This window comes from Hyperolius riggenbachi, chromosome 2 (genome assembly GCF_040937935.1).
Source record: "Hyperolius riggenbachi isolate aHypRig1 chromosome 2, aHypRig1.pri, whole genome shotgun sequence".
Classification (NCBI taxonomy): domain Eukaryota; kingdom Metazoa; phylum Chordata; class Amphibia; order Anura; family Hyperoliidae; genus Hyperolius; species Hyperolius riggenbachi.
The window spans coordinates 493969716-493988806 of record NC_090647.1 but is presented as its reverse complement, the minus strand read 5'-3'; the positions used below and the strand labels follow the sequence as shown (position 1 = coordinate 493988806).

Here is a 19091-nt window from a genome sequence, read left to right as displayed (position 1 = left end):
AGCCCCTTTGGCCTGATTGCTGCCTTGCCGTCCTCCGGTCCCGGTAACTTCTGTTAGTCGAGGCTAGTAGGCGAAGGCGCAGTGCAGCACATGCACTCCCCTGTCGTGCTCCCGCGGCCAGTAGTATTCTGGCCTGGGCAGGAGCAGAATGCTCCTGGCGATGGGAATGTGGCCAGGCCGCGTATGCACAGTAAACTCTGACTCCCAAAGTTACCGGCAGCCATAACAGAGGATGGAGGAGGCGGAGTACGGCAGTGAGGGATGGAACAGGCCAAAAAGGGCTGGAGGAAGCCCCAGGTATGTATAAAACTTTTGCATTAATTAATTTCAGGTTTACTTTAATGCATGGATGATGGGAAATGTAGTCTGGCATCTATTGTTCTTCTTACTTTGGGTGTCACATAGTTACACCTGATTGACCATAAAGTGACAGTATCCAGAGAGGGGAGGAGTCAAGCTGTACTGCAGTGACAAACACTATTTCACTCATGCAACAAGTATTGTTCCCACCACCAGTTTGCTTCAATACACTCATTGGGCTTGATTCACTAAGACAAATAGCATGCCTTATCAAAGTTAACACGCCTTATCAGAGTAGCATAGCGATCACTAGGAACTTATGCCCGCTAATTGGCAATGACGAGAATCCTGCCATGAGCCCCTGCGGGTTCGTAGCGCTCGCTATGCTACTCTTATAAGGGGGTTGATTCACTAAACCGTGCAAATTTTGGTGCGCAAAGTACCGCATTTGCCCGCAGAAATGCGCGTTTGTGCACGGGAATTCACGTTTGCGCGCGGAAACCGTTACGCGCGTTATAAAATGCTAGCACGGCCGTGCTATGAGTTTAGTGAATCAGGAGTGTTAACTTTGACAAGGCGTGTTAACTTTGATAAGGCATGCTATTTGTCTTATTGAATCAAGCCCCTTGTATTTAAACTGATTGCTGTTAGTATTTGTTTTTTTGCAGTGTTGCTTTGAGGTGGGATTGATTACTTACTGGGTGAATGGGAAGATATGCATTTATGTACGATTATTTTGTTCTGAATGGCTTTGTCAGCTTGGCGTGAGGATGTGAGAACTAGGGAAACCAGTCTAATGAGTGGCGAGTGCTGTAAAATGCAAAGTATTTGTCTTTAGAACCTATAGGCCATAAGAACTAAAAGAAAAAAACTCTGTGTTTTCCCGGATAGGTACCCGCATATGATCAGCCTGGAGGTGAAACGCATCTACAGGAAGCCCACAGCGTATCTGCTGTGTGAGTATTCACTTTTAATTACTGTCATTTTTTTCCAGTATAATCATTGGTTGACGCCTTGCCTGCTTGTCGGTCTGTAATTTCATGCTTTTGGAGTAAAGCGTACATTTCTCAGGCTGGGTTCTAGCCCCGCCCTCTTCTGATTCCCCATATCGTAGGCTCCCCCCCCCCAGGCAAAACTTTAAAGGGGACCCTGTTGTTCACACCCTTTCCCTCGCCTGCCCCTGGTGACCCTCACAACCTTGGGGTTCCTCTTGCCAGGGCTATAAAACAAGTGTGGACGTCATGATCTTAACACCCCTTACATGTGTAGCCACAAAAACACCTGATCTGAAGGATAGACTCCTTTATTAGAGATAGTGGAGTAGTAGTTGTAGCCCCATTACAGCTTTGCCCCCCCCCCCCTCCTTACTCCTATAGTTCCGCCACTGAGATGGTAACACCCAGCACATTCATAGTGGACAATTATTATTATTATTATTGATTTATAAAGCACCAACATATTCCGTGGCGCTGTACAAAGAAAGCAACAAACATGGGGTACATAATACAGACAATGGTGTACACTAATATACAAGATACATAATTAGTGACAAAATACAAAGAATGATACAGAATACAAATTATAGAATTGGTAATGACAGTGATAAAATTAACATGATGAATAAAATGTATAATGGTTACCAAGACACAAAAGGGGGAGAGAGCCCTGCCCTTGCGAGCTTACAATCTAAAGGGAATGGGGGGGGGGGGGGGGGACAGAAGGAGGGGTAGTATGCAGCAAATATATAGACAAATATATATGGACAATGTAGACATTTGGCTAACTCTTTAATACTACAAGGGAAATAACTTTGTCTTTGAACACAGTTGAGTAGCTGGACACTACCTGGGAGAAGCAGTTTACCTTTGCTAACACAACAGACGTTGTAAATAAATGCTTCTGAAAGTCAATTTAAAGTTTAGGGGCTTGATTCACAAAGCGGTGCAAACTGTTAGCACGCTGGTGAAAAGCCCCTTATCACGCCTAAACTCAGTTTAGGCATGATAAGTTTAGGCGTGCACCACAGTGCACAGCTGATCAAAAGTTTTGCGCTAGCAATTAGCAAAGTCTGGTGCGCGAAACGTCGCATAGAGTTTAATGGCGCTGCTTTGCACGCGGGACTTTGCGATCTAAACTTATCTAAACTTATCACGCCTAAACTTATCATGCCTAAACTTATCATGCCTAAACTATTATCATGCCTAAACTGAGTTTAGGCATGATAAGGGGCTTTTCACCAGCGTGGTGCAATGGTTATCACGCCTAAAGTCTTTTAGGCGTGATAACTGGGTTATCACCGCTTTGTGAATCGAGCCCATCATGCCTAAACTTATCATGCCTAAACTTATCACGCCTAAACTTATCACGCCTAAACGTATCATGCCTACACCGGCGTACCTACTGGGGATGCGACCCCCTCAGCCGCAGGGGGGCCCGGGGCTGCTCTGGGGCCCGCTCACTGTGCGTGGGGGGAGCGCTGCTCTGGACCCCCCAGCAAGGTGCTCAACTGGCCGCAGCGTCTAATAGACGCTGCGCCAGTTCATTCCCCGCAGCCCCGCTCCAGCAGCCTGCAAAGTCTCCGGCAGGCAGAGCAGGGCTACGGCAAAATGGCCGCCGAAGAAGCCCTACACTGGAGACTATTTGTGTCTCTAGTACAGGGCTTCGGCAGCCATCTTGCCGTAGCCCTGCACTCTGCCTGTCAGCGCGGGAGATGTGCTGCAGGAGGACTCGGGGAGCTGCGAGCCAGATGCCGGGAGAGGAGAAGACTTCTGTCAGGTAAGTGAATTGTTTTTTTTTCACAGGTGCATTTTTTTTTCTAGTGTCTGCTGCCTACATTGTGATTTTCAGGTGTCTGCTGCCCACATAATGATTTTCTGGTCACTGCTGCCCACATTGCGATTTTCTGGTGTCTGCTGCCCACATTGCGATTTTCTGGTGTCTGCTGCCCACATTACGATTTTCTGGTCACTGCTGCCCACATTGTGATTTTCTGGTGTCTGCTGCCCACATTACGATTTTCTGGTCACTGCTGCCCACATTGCGATTTTCTGGTGACTGCTGCCCACATTGCAATTTTCTGGTGTATGCTGCCCACATTAGGGTTTTCTGGTGACTGCTGCCCACATTGCGATTTTCTGGTGACTGCTGCCCACATTGCGATTTTTCTGGTGACTGCTGCCCATATTAGGATTTTCTGGTGTGTGCTGCCCACATTATGATATTCTGGTGACTGATGCCCACATTGCGATTTTCTGGTGACTGCTGCCCACATGGCGATTTTCTGGTGACAGATGCCCACATTGCGATTTTCTGGTGACTGCTGCCCACATGGCGATTTTCTGGTGACTGCTGCCCACATTGCGATTTTCTGGTGAACTCTGCCCACATTACGATTTTCTGGCCCACATTACGATTTTCTGGTGAACACTGCCCACGTTACGATTGTCTGGTGAACGCTGTCCACGTTACGATTTTCTGGTGAACGCTGCCCACATTACGATTTTCTGGCCCACATTACGATTTTCTGGTGAGCACTGCCCACGTTACGATTGTCTGGTGAATGCTGTCCATGTTACAATTTTCTGGTGAACGCTGCCCACATTACGATTTTCTGGTTAACTCTGCCCACATTACGGTTTTCTGTCCCACATTACGATATTCTGGTGAATGCTGCCCACATTACGATTTTCTGGTGAACACTGCCCACATTACGATTGTCTGGTGAACGCTGTCCACGTTACGATTTTCTGGTGAACGCTGCCCACATTACGATTTTCTGGCCCACGTTACGATTGTCTGGTGAATGCTGTCCATGTTACAATTTTCTGGTGAACGCTGCCCACATTACGATTTTCTGGTTAACTCTGCCCACATTACGGTTTTCTGTCCCACATTACGATATTCTGGTGAATGCTGCCCACATTACGATTGTCTGGTGAATGCTGTCCACGTTACAATTTTCTGGTGACTGCTGCTCACGTTACGATTTTCTGGTGACTGGTGCCCACATTACGATTTTATGGTGAACTCTGCCCACATTACGATTTTCTGGTGAACTCTGCCCACATTATGATTTTCTAAAGGCCCACATTACGATTTTCTGGTGAACTATGCCCACATTACGATTTTCTGGCCCACATTACGATTGTCTGGTAAAATGCTGCCCACTTTACAATTAATTTACAGTGAAACGCTGCCCCATTACGATTATTTGGCACCTATGGGGGGGGGCCCATCCAAATATTCGCAGGGGGGCCCAGTGATTTCTAGTTACGCCCCTGCATGCCTAAACTGAGTTTAGGCGTGATAAGGGGCTTTTCACCAGTGTGCTAACAGTTTGCACCGCTTTGTGAATCAAGCCCAATGAGTTGACCCTGATGAACATTTCTTGTAATATTGCTCTCCACATTCGATTTCGTCTGTACTCCAGCTTCTATCCACTGCAGCCGGCATCCACCTGTTCCAGGAGACCAGGGCTCTGTGCTCTTATACTCACTTGTAATAATATTTGTCAGACCTTGTAACCCGCCTCTACTGTCCAAGTGTTCACAGCAGCCTCCGAATGAACTCTGCAGACTCAGAGCACTGTGCTGGAAACATCTGTCGAGAAACTTGGCCAATAATACAGCGGAGAGAGCAATAAGAATGGGATAAAAGGCACATTGCTTTCCCACAGAAATGTCTTCAGTTCCTCACCTGAAGTTTAATGTGTCACTCAAGTCCCCGCTAGGGATGATCAACAATATGCAAGTATTTCCAATTTTATGCAAATGTATGTAATTTTTTATGCAAATATATGCAGGTTGAAAATGGACCAATCATACAAATTTACATACATTTGCATAAACTCGGAAATATTTGCATCTCATTGATTGGGATGATATTTGCATCTCATTGACTAGGGATTAGTCTCCTTTCCAGAGAAAAGCTTGCAGATTTTTAAGAGCTGTTAGTTTTGGCGTCAGAGCTGTAGTGTATTTTTGGAAATAGGCTGTCAATTAGTCCCCCCCCCCCACTCCTACCAGGTCTGCCAGATTTCCCTTCCCAAAAATAAAATACTATTATTGCTTTTCCGTACATTAGCATTACTCCCAAGTTACCAGTAATTACCCCCAGCACTTAAAACTATTCTCTATCTATGACCTAACAATGCCTCTCTGATATATGCTCCCCAAAACAAAATCCGCTTCCCAACATTACAAATAATTTCCCCTCTGTGTCTTACCAAGCTTCATCTAATGTAATTGCCACCACCACCACCACGCCACCATAGCACCTTCAATAAATTTAAAACCAATTACCCCTCCATGTCCTTGGTTCCTAGCAATGGCACCCCACTGACAATGCCTAATGTTGCTCTCGATTGAGCCCAAAAATAAAAAATAGCTGCCAAATGCCTAAAAAACAAATAAACTAACAAAGAAGTCCAGCACCAAGGGTTTCCCAAAGTCGTTGCTGGTGAAACCACCTGGTGCATAAACAACTCAACTGGCTGCTCTTGAGCTGGGTGATTTTTGCGGGCTTCCAGCACTTACCGGTATGTTGTCTGTACAACCTTAGTTTTGGCATACCATTTAAGTGAATGGAGCATGTTTGGCCAGACACGGATTGGTGCTGGAGCCATCGTGGAGCCACCTGCCTCAAGTTGTCACTGGTTGTTGGTCCTTTTCTTTACCTACCAGTGAAGTCTTCCATGAGTGCCCACCACATCTTCTATGACATTCACCCTGTCACTTTCAGTGACTGTAACTACAGCAAAGGTAAGAGGAAGCAGCCTTGTCAGTCAAAGTTGCTCCCCAAGTGCAGATTACTGAGAGGAATGGGCTGTGGTGGACTTTTCTAAGGATGTGGCCGGAAATGACAAATATAGAGAGTGGAGAAGTAAAAAAAAAAACATCGGCAGTTTAAAGAAGAAGAAATCTGTGAAAGCCTAACTGGGGAAGCCTCTTAATCTTACTTTTCCCCCTCGATGGTCAGAGTTCTAGTACTGTTCTTTTGGCTGTTCCATGTTCTTACCTCTTTCCGTTATCATTCATTACATCATGTGTGCACCATTTAAAGTGATAAACAAACTTGGAGTGTCAGCAGGGAAATACGTGCATCCATAATGTCACTTATGGAAAGTTGTATCAGCAGAAACTTTTCTTTATCACCCTGCGGCCATTAAGGTGGCTATAATCTTAGATGAAAGGGAGATATGACATGTGCACCTGGGAAGAGCCATTATATAGGTTTGTAATAAATGCAAGGCCTGTCATCACTTACATGGGTGTATGCAGAAGACTGAGTCATGGCAACCAATCTAATTATAAAACAACGCAGCAGGACTTTGCTATAAAAGTCAACTCCACCCAGAACTGATAATCATATTGCCATGGTTGATAATTACAATTTTATGTTTGCTTTCTATCACTCTAAAGCCCCATACATGCGCTCAACAGCCGTCTTTTATGCAGCACAATTATCAAACAAATTTTGTAGTGAAATAAGTTGAAACAACCAAAAAAAAAGTTGCTTGCTATTGTTCACGCAACTGATAAGTCTGATAAGACGTCAATCCAACTGTTGGATCCTGTTGTGTAGTGTTGCACTCCTTAGTTACTCTACGCTCTTTGTAAAGTCACACAATACTTCACTAGTGGTTGCGCTACTTTACTTTGTGCGGTAAATACAAAAGGTGCTCGTAACTTCGCAAAGGACGCGTGTAACTTAGGAACGCACGCTACACAATAGGACCATGCGCAGCCTGTGTGTGCTGATTTTTATCTTGCGCTGTAGCTTTACCACAGCTTAAAGAACAAGCGACACCCATGCTAACCTAGAAATAAAAAACGCATATATAAGTAGATAAATACTACTTATACTTACATAACAGATGTATTCTGCTATCCACGTACCACGTAATGATTCCTGTGAATTTTATAAAGGAAAAGCAGAAAATCCTATTTTAGGCAGTGGCCTTCTTGCCAAGCTAATGCTGACATCATATCCTCCCTGACTCTTGTTTTCCCTCCTCCCTTCTCTTGCTCATTGTGTATTCATTAGCTGCCCTCCTCCCAGAGTCTTCAGACACTCCCACTGAGGTGTATACTAACAACTGCACTGTTGTGTTTTTTTTATTTACACATCCTGTCACCTCAGCCTTGCTTGTAAACACAAGTAATCAGAGGGTGTTTCTGATAAGCAGCTAGGCAGGGAAATAAATGGAAGAGGAGGAATATATTATAGATAAAAAGAACTCCCAGCACTCAACTCTTTGGCACGGTTTGGCACTAGGGCCAGTGCTCCTAAAGTATGTGATAACTACAAACCATAACAGCAGAAAAAGTTTTGCAAGTTTTGAATGCAGGATTAGCATCTTTATCACTTAATACACTCAGACCAGTTGCTGTTGAAATTTGATTTTTTTTGGTGACAATACCGCTTTAATGAATTCACTTCTTGGTGACTGGAAATATATAAGAATCCATAGTTCTGATCAGCTGCACAATAACATAAGAAGTGGCAGCTACAACAGAACCTCTAGTCCAAGGGCCTATATATAGTGATGGACGAACATGTTCGCCGGCGGACAGTACGTAGTGAACAAAGATTCGTAGGAAAAACCACAACTGCATTGCATTTGTGATTGCGTTTGCATTGTTAAGAGTCCTTAGGCCCTGTTTCCATTTGTCCCAGTGAGCATCTCGGGGACGCACGTCAGCACTTGTTCTGATGCCAGTACTCACCTGAATCCATCTAGCCATGCCATGCATAGATATGGTTATTTACATTCATGATGCGTAAAAAATGCCTATTGAGAATAGGGGAGGCACAGACACTGGAGGGTACTAGTATAAGAGGGGGCAGAAGGGAGCACTACTCTGTGCATTAATAGGTACAACTAAAACAGGGGGCAGCTGGGACCACTACAGTGGGCGGGAACTACTATAAAAGGGTTGTGCATGTGTGTTGGGGCCACAGGCACAAGATCAGCTGGGGGGGGGGGGGGTTAGGTCCGGCGTACATCTAATTAAGCTGCGGGAAAATTTGGCCGCAGGGTAAAGCCGAAAAATGGCTCAACCTGCTCCTGCAAAAGTCCCGGCGGCGTTAATTACTATTCACCTACCAGGCCGCCATGGACTCAGGGGGTAAGATGTAATTCGTCTGACAGTCAAATTATGCTGTTTTTGAAAGTAATTTGGGCTCTGTCTTTAACGGCGCCCAAATTACTGAGCGCCGCTACAGCTGTAAATCCTATTATGACCTGTGGTGGCGCCGGCAATGTTTTTCATTGCTTCGTGCTCTGAAACCTTTTGGGCCGTAGCTATGGGTTACCATGTTCTCACCCCGGGGACATAAGCTGAACAAGAAATACTTCAAAGAGTTTTTCTCATTCAGTTGCTGCAGAGGTTAAGTGACTAATGAAACTGGTTTTATAACAAACAAAAAAATACTGAATAAACAGAATTAGGGGATTTTTTTTTCTCCTGCTAAACGGGTCAAATTCAGAGCACTTATTATTTTTTCCAGTTTAACTCATTTTCTTATTTGTGTAACAGAGCGCCGCGCAATCTGGTAGCACAGATGTTTAATATTCCCAGCGGCCAAGTTCATTTAGATCAATTTGTTTAAGTTTCACTGAACTAATTATGCCAAAAAAAGGACGGCTTTTTAGGGAACAAAGCAGCGCTGTTTTCACAATCTCGCCACACGTTGCCTTTCAGGAAAGTCAATTTGTCTAAAGCGCGATTTGCAAGAGAGCAAAGCGCTGGCGCTGTAATGAAGCGGGGAAGGATTGCTTATTATTTTAATAAAATAGTGTAGTAACATCCAACTGCAGACACAAATGTTTCCCTATTCCTGTGCAGGCGTTCAATGGCAGAGCTTACTTATTCATCCCTCTAGCTGCTCCTTCAGTAACTCTCTTGTCACTTCAAATGTTTTTGAAGCGGTCCTGAACTCCGAACCTCTTCTCTGCTGTAAATGATAAGCAACGGCATACTAACCTTTAAAGAAAAACATTTCTTTGTTACAGCTGATAGAAATCCTGCAATCAATCTGCATTCTGTCTACTTCCTGCTTTCACAGAAGCAGACATAGGGTTAGCATCCTGTGTTTACAAATTAGCTGCTCTGCTGAGACAGCCAGCTGACACAGCCGAGAGATCAAATTATAGTTGTGATTAGTCACATATGAGGGGGTATTAGAGGCTAAACTCTCTAAATACATACAGGGTGCATTCCTCTATGTTTTCCTTTTGTCCTGTGTAAGGCCACATACACACATCAGACCATAGTCTTTGGAAAATGAAAGATCACAGACCAATCTTACCACCCTTCATGTAGTATAAGAGCCATACTCTACACAGTCTTTTCTATGGAGCTGAACTCCCCATCAGAAAAAAATCTTTGCAAGATGCTGAACACACAGATCCTGTACAGACACAAAAGATCAGTATCTGCAAAAGATCTGTTCCTGCCAGAAATCCATTCCTGCAAATTGCAGTGATAGTCTATGAGATCTGCAGATCATCATACACACATGATTTAACTGACATTCATCTGCAGATCCGCAGATCTGAAAATCCATCCTGGTGGATCTGATCTGCAGATGAATGTCAGTTAAATCATGTGCGTATGATGATCTGCAGATCTCATAGACTATCACTGCAATTTGCAGGAATGGATTTCTGGCAGGAACAGATCTTTTGCAGATACTGATCTTTTGTGTCTGTACAGGATCTGTGTGTTCAGCATCTTGCAAAGATTTTTTTCTGATGGGGAGTTCAGCTCCATAGAAAAGACTGTGTAGAGTATGGCTCTTATACTACATGAAGGGTGGTAAGATTGGTCTGTGATCTTTCATTTTCAAAAGACTATGGTCTGATGTGTGTATGTGGCCTTAGAGTTCAAGCACCAGGTGAAAACCACCTACACCAGCTGTTCCCTGCAGCAGACAGCTAGAGCTGCAGGCGGGGATCTCCTTAGACAGCTCTGACTGTGCTCATTCTCCTTGCAGTCAAACCAAAAGATTGACAATCAGAGCCCTTCTTTAGGCAAAGTCAGTCTAGGCAGCTGTCTAGGGCTCCACCTGCTAGTGAAGGTTCCTAAGAACCATGACAAGAATGGCTATATGTAGTTGCTGATTACAGAGATGTATGGTGTAACTGTGTCACTTTTCCACCCGAGTTTTCTCCTAGGAGGTAATCTTTCAACGTCTTTTTAAAATAGATTTTCTGCCATTTGTAATTTAAAAAGTCTCAAAATGTAGGTGAAAAAGTACTATCAAAATTATTTTGTGTACTTTCTTGCTTGGTGGTGGCTTAAAAAGCATTTTTTTTATTGATGAGTTAAAAAAGATCACCTAGGAGAAAACTCAAAAGAGAAAAAATTGCATATGGCCCACTGTGTTAGTTCAACAGTTGTGCTAATGAAGGACATAACTGTTCTTTTCAGATTATCCTAAAGAGAACCCGAGGTGGGAATTTATTATGCTAGTGGGGCACAGAGGCTGGTTATACACAGTAACACCAGCCTCTGTGCCCCATGGTGTGCCTCCATGTCCCCCCTGCTCACCGCTATAGCCCCCGTAGTGCTGGCGACACGCAGCGTGTCGCCAGCACAATATTTACCTAAGCGCTGTATGTCAGCGCCGCTCCCCCGCCTCCTCCGCATCGGCGCTACCCACCCGTGTCCCTTCCCTCCAATCAGCGGGAGGGAAGGGACACGGGCGGGTAGCGCCGATGCGAAGGAGGCGGGGGAGCGGCGCTGACAGACAGCGCTTAGGTAAATATTGTGCTGGCGACACGCTGCGTGTCGCCAGCACTACGGGGGCTACAGCGGCGAGCAGGGGGGACATGGAGGCACACCATGGGGCAACAGAGGCTGGTGTTACTGTGCATACCCAGCCTCTGTGCCCCACTAGCATAATAAATTCCCACCTCGGGTTCTCTTTAAGCCTGGCATATTTTAGAGATTTGATTTGATTGATCTGCTACAGACATACTGTTTACTGTAGCTCCTATCTGAGCAGAGTGCACATGGCAAATGTTAGCAGATTACGAACTGATGAAAAACTGTGTTCCCACTTGATGGTCCGGTGTGGTCAGGCTGAAGCCAGGGGCAGAGATGCATTACCACCATAGCACATCTTTTGGAGGTAAAATTAACATAAGACGGTGTTTTATTTTCGGGGAAACACTGTAGCATACCAATTGTGAAAAGGATTCTCCATGTTATGGGTAACCAATGGACTGAGCAAAGGATTGGTGTTATGTAGCAATGGCAGGGTTGGCTTGTTAACAGTCATGCAGCAGCATTCTATGCAGGTGGTGTAGGTCTTTATTTGGAAGGCCTGCGTAGGGGACATTGCAATACTCCAGCTGTGATGTGATGATGATGAATGCGTGAACTAGGATTGGAAGATCCTCTGGAGGAATGAGGTGCTTTAATTTTTGCAATATACCTTAGATGAAAAAAAGAATGTTTCACAACAACACCTGAAATATGATTCCTGAAGTTTAATTCCCCATCAATCAGTAAACCCAAACTGTGCAGTGTTGGAGCTAGTAAGGTCTGAGTTCCAGGGCCGGATTTGTACCCTTTACCGCCCAAGGCCACTGTCAGCAGCCGCCCCCTTCAGTATAGATAGCCAGATGGCAACTCCCCCCTGCAGTATAGGTAGCCCGATGACCCTTCCCCTCCTCCAGTGTAGATTGCCTGATGACACCCCCCTCCCCTTCCTCCATTATAGGTATCCTGATGACCCCCCCTCCCCTCCCTCCAGTATAGGTATCCTGATGACCCTTTCCCCCCTCCCGTAGAGATAGCCTGATGACTTCCCCCCTCCCTCCAGTATAGGTAGCCAGATGACCCTTCCCTTCCCCCTAATTTAGCCTGCTGCCTATCCGCCCTTTATCCTGTGGTGCCCTAGGCCATGGCCTATGGGGCCTTGCCTTAAATCCGGCCCTGCCGAGTTCCCTACTCTCAGTGGTGTTGACTGTGTCTGGAGCTGCTTTGCTGTTAGCTGCTGACCTCCGATGACATGAGTATTATAGATGTGTCCATGCAGTAGCATAGCATGCTATGAGGAAGTGACAATAGTTATGTTGCGTAAGGCTCCAAAACAGCCCTAAACATGCAAAGTCAAGCAGATTCCTCTCATATCTGTATGTATAATTTTCTGTTTCCGTGTTGCAAATATTCCCTTACTTTAAAAAGCATTAGGGCCTGAGCCCACTAACGCAGTTGTGCCCGCTTTTCAGCATCTGACTGTAACATTGATGTGTTGCTGAAAAGCGGACACAACTGCGCACAACTGCGTTAGGGGGCTCAGGCCCTTAATGCTCTTATACATAAGTTTGCCTCTCAGTCGGGCGATCAGCAAAGTACTGCAGCCCCATTAATCCTATGGGATTACTCGCACTCCGGCAATTGCGGCACGATTGCCATTTCCGCCAATCACAATCAAGCTGCATGCAGCATTTTCTCAGTGATTGGGTTATGATTCTCATGCATTGGTATGAGAAACGCAAAACACAATCATGGCAAAATAGCGAAAACCCGCAATCACGTTTTGCAGTTCCGAGTGAGAGCGGGGCCTTAAAATGTTTTGAAATGGAGCTCTGTGCAATATTGCTGTTTGTGTGCATTACTGACTGAACCCACTTTTAAAGATATTGGCAAATGTCCCCAGCATGGATAGATATTACTCTGTGCCTATACTGATAGTAAATTAGCCGGAGTGTGTGCCAATACCTGTATGAAACATAAGTAGTTCCTGCCCACTTATCATCCCCATGTAGCTAGTATTTACACTTCTGGGCGGCTTCACACTATATATTGGTGTCAGAGGTGTGGTGTGGCGGCCGCACCGCCAAAAACAGGCTTTTGGGAAATACCTCTTTACTATATGGTATTCCCAGTCTGGCATCCGTCCAAGCAGGAAGTGATGCGCATTTGTGGTCACTTCCTGTTTCAGGTATACGGAATTGCACAGAAGCGTATTTTATAAATAAGCTTCCAAAAATGCGCGTCACAATGTCAACACACCACCGCCGCCAATATTTTTTAAATCCTGCGTTGCCATAGACTTACATGACTTCTGGTCCACCACAAGTTGACGCAGATACGTGCGGTAATGTCGTTTTTGAAGCACGTTACTTCCGACACACGGCAGGTAATATGAAAGCACCCATAGACCTTCATTGCCCTGCAGTAGCATTGCGGTAAATTGTGTGTGAAAGGCCACTAAGCAAACATTGAGTATTGTCGTACGGACTAGCAATGAGCGAATAATATTAGCAATTCATATCCCTAAAATGCTCTTGTGTAAAATCTATTCATGACAATGTGCTAGTAAACGCAAGAGATGTTTTGGCTCATACACACTCGCAGCTTTTCCACGCAACTATTGTCCAAACTTGGTCTGGTGGACGATAGTGGACAGTGGCGTAGCTAAGGAGCTGTGGGCCACGATGCAAATTTTACAATGGGGCACCCCAAGCACTCTATACATAACAACAATTGATACGGTGCACCAAAACCTGCCAATGGCAACTACAGTGTCAGAGGTCACAGTTGTAATGTAGATACAGGTGCTCCTTCAATGATATCTCTCCTGATATGGTAACTCTGACAGCAGCTTAGGCAACCAATTCCATCTATGGTCTTTCATACATGCAGCAATAATCCTCAGTGCTTGACAACCCAGAATCTGCAGCTCTGCAATTCACACCACAGTGCTCAAAAGACAGGTGACCGTCACCAAAACCAAAGGACAGGCTCGTTGGTCACAGGCTGATATGCAGTTGGCCACGTGTTTGGAATGCGGCCATATTGTGCATCCTGTTGTTCTGCTTGTGTGCGCAGTATGCAAATAATTTAGTTGTTCAGTTGTTTGGTGCGCAGAAATTACAAGTTGTGCAATCGTTTTGTCGTGCGCGTTGTCATGCCGCTGGGTTGGTAATACCATGTGTGTATGAGCCTTTAGGGCATAATAGTTAAAGGCGTCCAATTAAAATGGCACTACAGAGTGGCTAAACAAGCAAAAAAATGGTGCATCCAATTGTCTACAATGGGCTTGAAAAATGCATAGAAATGCGGTATGCATCCAAGGCTTTTGTAGAAGCCTACTCCATGTAGAAACCTGCTCCAGGCCTACGTGGTTTTGTATAAATGATCTATTCACCTGCAAGCCAAAGTTATAAGATGCTTTCCAATGGCTTTCCCACTTTTGCAGAGGCAACGCTAGGATTATCAGCACCCCCCCCCCCACACCCCCCCCCCCCCCCGGACAGTCCTGCTCAAAATGTCACAATGTGGGCATGGTCATGGGTGGAGCCAAATGTACAAATTACGTTACAGGTGTGTTCCCTTCCCTCATTCAGATAGCCAGATGTGCCCCAATTATAGATAGCTAGATGTCCCCCCTTTAGATAGCCAGGTGTGCCCCACCCCACCCCTGTTTAGATAGCCAAATGTCATCCCTTCCCCATTCAGATAGTCAAATGAGCACCCCTTTAAATGCCCAGATGTGCCCCCCTTTAGAGAGACAGATGTGCCCCTCTTTGGATACATATGTCCCCTCTTGCCCCACCATAGCTATGCCTCTGCACTTTAGTAACACACTTTAGTACTATAATTCTCTATAGGGTGACACAAGAGAATACACTCCCCCAACTAAAGAATCTTCACTCTGGAAACAAATAAATTACGCTCTGAGAAGCGAACACAGTGAATTCAGCGCAGGAGACTTGGGCGAGCCGGCACCACCATAGGCCGTAATAGGAATTACAGCTATAGCAGGCATAGGGAGTAACTTCGGCGCCGTCAGAAGACGGAGCTGAAGTTACTTTTAAAACACAATAATTCAGCCTCCAGCAATAGCTGGAAGCCGAATTATTTCATTCCCCACCATCCATGGAGGCCTGGAGGGGGAATAGTATTTAACATGGCCGGGACTTGTGCAGAAGCAGGATCAGCCATATACAGGCTGTATTCTACGCCCAAGTCTCCTGTGCCGATTCCTCTCATATGCCTGAGAAGAACTATAAAGTAAAGAAAATAGAGTCTTTACATCATTTGTCAGGAGGCTGAGGAGAGCATTTGTCCAAAGCTATACAACAAATCAATAGTGTGCTGCGTAAACGTGTAGATTATAGAAATTAATCTGCTTCTGGTTAATATGCATCCCGGTCCATGGAATTTAGGTAATGATTCTAAGACGTAGTTACAAAGTTACATAACTAGTTTGGCTGAAGAACGACCTACGTCAACTGAGATCAACCTTTCACTGATAACTCCTATATCTTTATTAGCATACTACCTATAAATAATAATGTAAATACTGTATGATACCTTATAATACTGTACTTACAAGAAGATAGCAGAAGACAGTGGAGCCCTGTTATTTACATAAAGCTGCTTTACAGAACTCTCTCATGAGTGTTTGATTGCTCTGCTTATCTGCAAGTCATTTGTCCTGATACACCACAGCTTATCATATCTGATGGGATATTGCATGGTGTGTACCAGGCACTGATCACAGAGTCAGAATCATGGAGCACTCAGGCAGTTTCCATATCTTCCTGATTTTATCCTTGGATTCCTTTCGGCCTGGTTCACACATATCTCTGCACCTTTCCGGTCTGATCCAGTACTGTCCTATCAGTTTTGCATCAGTTTTCTATCAGTTTTACCTGACTGGACCGGAAATGTACACCTTTTTTGTGTGAACACATCCCCAGAAACACAAATAAAACTGATGCCAACTGTCAAAAACTGTCAGGACAGGACTGAACACCTTTTTATGTTTGAACCAAGGCTTCCTACCAGTATCGAGTCCCTGAGGACAGGACTTCACATGGCATGTGGCATGTGGAAATAGCAAGACAACTTCTGGACCAGGCACTGTAACTGATAAACATTATCCCATATTTATGCATACATTAAATTCCTACATTAAAGGAACACTACAGCGAAAAAAGCTGCTGCATGCTTTTTTGGCACTTGGAAACAGCTGTAAACAGCTATTTCCCACAATGCAACAAGTTTACAGACAGGAAACTGCCAGGAGTACCACGGTCCTCAGAGTTTCTTGTGGGAGGGGTTTCACCACAATATCAGTCATACAGCGCCCCCTGATGGTCTGTTTGTGAAAAGGAATAGATTTCTCTTGTAAAAGGGGGTATCAGCTACTGATTGGGATAACGTTCAATTCTTGGTCGGAGTTTCTCTTTAAGAACAGTTTTAGACGGAATCTGCACTATCTTTCTAGTGAAGAGTTAATTCTTAATATGTCTGAGACATTTCTGCGTGGATTTCGAAAAACCTACCAATATTTTGCCTCAGACATTCTTGATAAATGCCCCCCTCAGGGAGTTCTTTGTTTTCAAAAGTATTTCCTGAATGGCAGTTGCCAAGTCTAACTGACAAAATATTGTGCAAGTGAGTAGGGAGGCTGGTTCGTAGCTTACTATCTTTTAATATGTGTGCCTGAACTGCATAGTTTCCTGGCCTGTGGGAAAGTCTAGCACCAGTGGATGAGTGGTGGTTTCAGCACATTACTAACAAGCCAGTGAATTTAAGCCCTCGTTCCCACTATACATGCTGCCGTGCGCATTTCGACAGCGCGTATGGTGTGCGACATGCAAGAACAGCAAAAGTGCATTGACAGCACTCCTGCCATTCAGATCATATGCGCTGCAAAGCGATGCGCTATGGCACTGCTGCACACATATTTCTGCCAAGCGCAGCTCTGACCCATTCACTGTAGTGGATGGTATCAGCAGCGCACAACGGTGCAGATGGCGTTGCGCTCTGATCACACGGCCATTCTGTGTTAACAATGTGAATGAGGCCTTAGTGACCTGGGGCCTGATGCTCTAACTAGCAGCAATATCGCCATGCAGAGACAGTGCATGGCAATGTTACCGGTACCACCGCAGCAGTGTACCGCGAGTCACACTATATAGTGCTATCCCCAGACTTCTGCCGCCTGAGGAAGTTGCCCCACTTGGCATCATGGGCGGCCTGCAGATGTGTCATCAGGCTCCAAGCTAGCAACACATCTGTTGCTATGCAGGTAAGGGGGAGAAGGGAGAATGATTGCATGCAACTGAGTCTATTCCCGAGGGCAGGGGAGTGGGAAAAAACAATGCGATTAGGCGATGCTCAGGTAGCAATCAGCCAAATATTCAACATTTGCATTTTCGCTCTTTCATCCCTATGCCAAACGTTCTTGAAGTGTGTATTAAAAGTGCTGCATAATTTGTGTTTGTGCTGCCTATAATATCTTCAAAGATGGACAGGTACACTGAGCAGACGCCCAGACTACACCGGCTGCATGCATGCATGTTCTGGGTGTGTGACTCAGACATCGCTGCAGCCAGAGAAATGACCAATCATGGCAGACGCTGTTTCCTGTCACTTCAATACTTCTCCAATATACTGTAATTTAATACATTCCTGGAATTCCAGTTTAACAGGCACTCATGTTAAGAGATTTTGCCGTGCAGTTTTCAGGTTACAGCCTCATGAACTAGTGTGATACAATCTACAGGTTACAGTAAAATGCATGATAACCCCCTCCCCCTGCAGGCCTAACAATAGCATCTCTTCTATTGCTCAACAGCACTGTTTAAATGTTAACAAGCAGGTAAATAAACCCAGAGACTGACCTTCATGGAGTGTCAAGAATGCTCAATCAACAAGCTGTAACCTTGTTTAGAGACACAGTACATATGAATGCTGTCACTCGGCGTATAGGAAACGTTTAGTGAGTGTTAAAATTTTTGTTTTATTTATTTAGTAGGTATTTTCTTTTCTAGTTTTTCTCTCTTTTTATGAAATGAAACATTTTATTTTGTAATGTGCTTCTAATAAAGCTATTACATTACTGTAGATCCTCGAATATAAGTCAGCCTTGTGTATAAGTTTACTGTAATTTTTGACCCTCTTGAACTGGAATTTTGTTCTGACTCAAGTATAAGTCTACCCAGCAAAGTTAATAGCTGCACTTTGGGACCAGGAAGAATTAACAGCGGTACTTGAGGACCTGGAGATGTTAATGACTGCACTGCATACAGTACTGCAGTACTGCAGCTATTAACCCCTCCTGTCCCTTATGTGCAGCCAATAACTCCTCCAGGCCCCAAGTGCAGCAATTATTACTCCCCTTCCTGCAGCCCAGTATTTTCCCCCCTCCCCTTTCCTTGTTGATTGCTGTGGCCAGGACTTTCAGACCTGTGTTTTCTTGGCATTTCCTTTATCAAGAAAGTGTCACTTATCACTGGGTACATTTCTGCAAATGGGAATGTAACTAATCATACACACATTACTCAGTGTGCTCAGTGTTGCTTGTGACTCGTGTATAAGTCGACCCCATACTTTTATTTAGCGAATCAGACCAAATTTTGGGTGCTGCAGCCGAGCAAGAGAATTCTACCACACAGCAGTCAGAAGGTAGTAGATGGGGCAGGATGGGGCATCCTGCAACCTGAAGACATGGCACTCTTATACTAACTATACACATTGATTTAGAGGGTTGGCCAAAGGTCACATGACTAGTATTGCTGTTCACGTGTGGGTTTTTTCATCCGTAAATTCCTCTGTTTCTATAAAGACTCAGCGTACATGAATTGTTGTGTCCATGTGTCATATGCACAAACGTTCGCTCACAGCCACTCACTCGCAGCAACTGCACTGAATTTTTGTGCATATGTCCAAAAGTTAGGCTGTTTGCCGCATACGTTTTGTGCATTATACTTACCTGCTGCCATCCATTGGAGTCCTCCAGCGCCGCTTGGTCCA

The 19091-nt window shown here is 44.9% G+C and overlaps 1 protein-coding gene across 4 annotated transcripts in view; it reads left to right on the top strand.

The window, feature by feature from the left end:
- The window catches only part of KCNJ15 (potassium inwardly rectifying channel subfamily J member 15), a 153724-nt gene that overhangs the window by 92216 nt on the left and 42417 nt on the right, over positions 1 to 19091 (top strand). For 2 of the 4 annotated variants that reach the window (XM_068266039.1, XM_068266040.1), the window contains exon 2: positions 1192 to 1256. The exons of the other annotated variants lie outside the window; for them this stretch is intronic. The gene's annotated coding sequence lies outside the window, so the exon portion shown is untranslated. The remainder of the gene's footprint in view (positions 1 to 1191; positions 1257 to 19091) is intronic. 4 annotated transcript variants of the gene reach the window in all.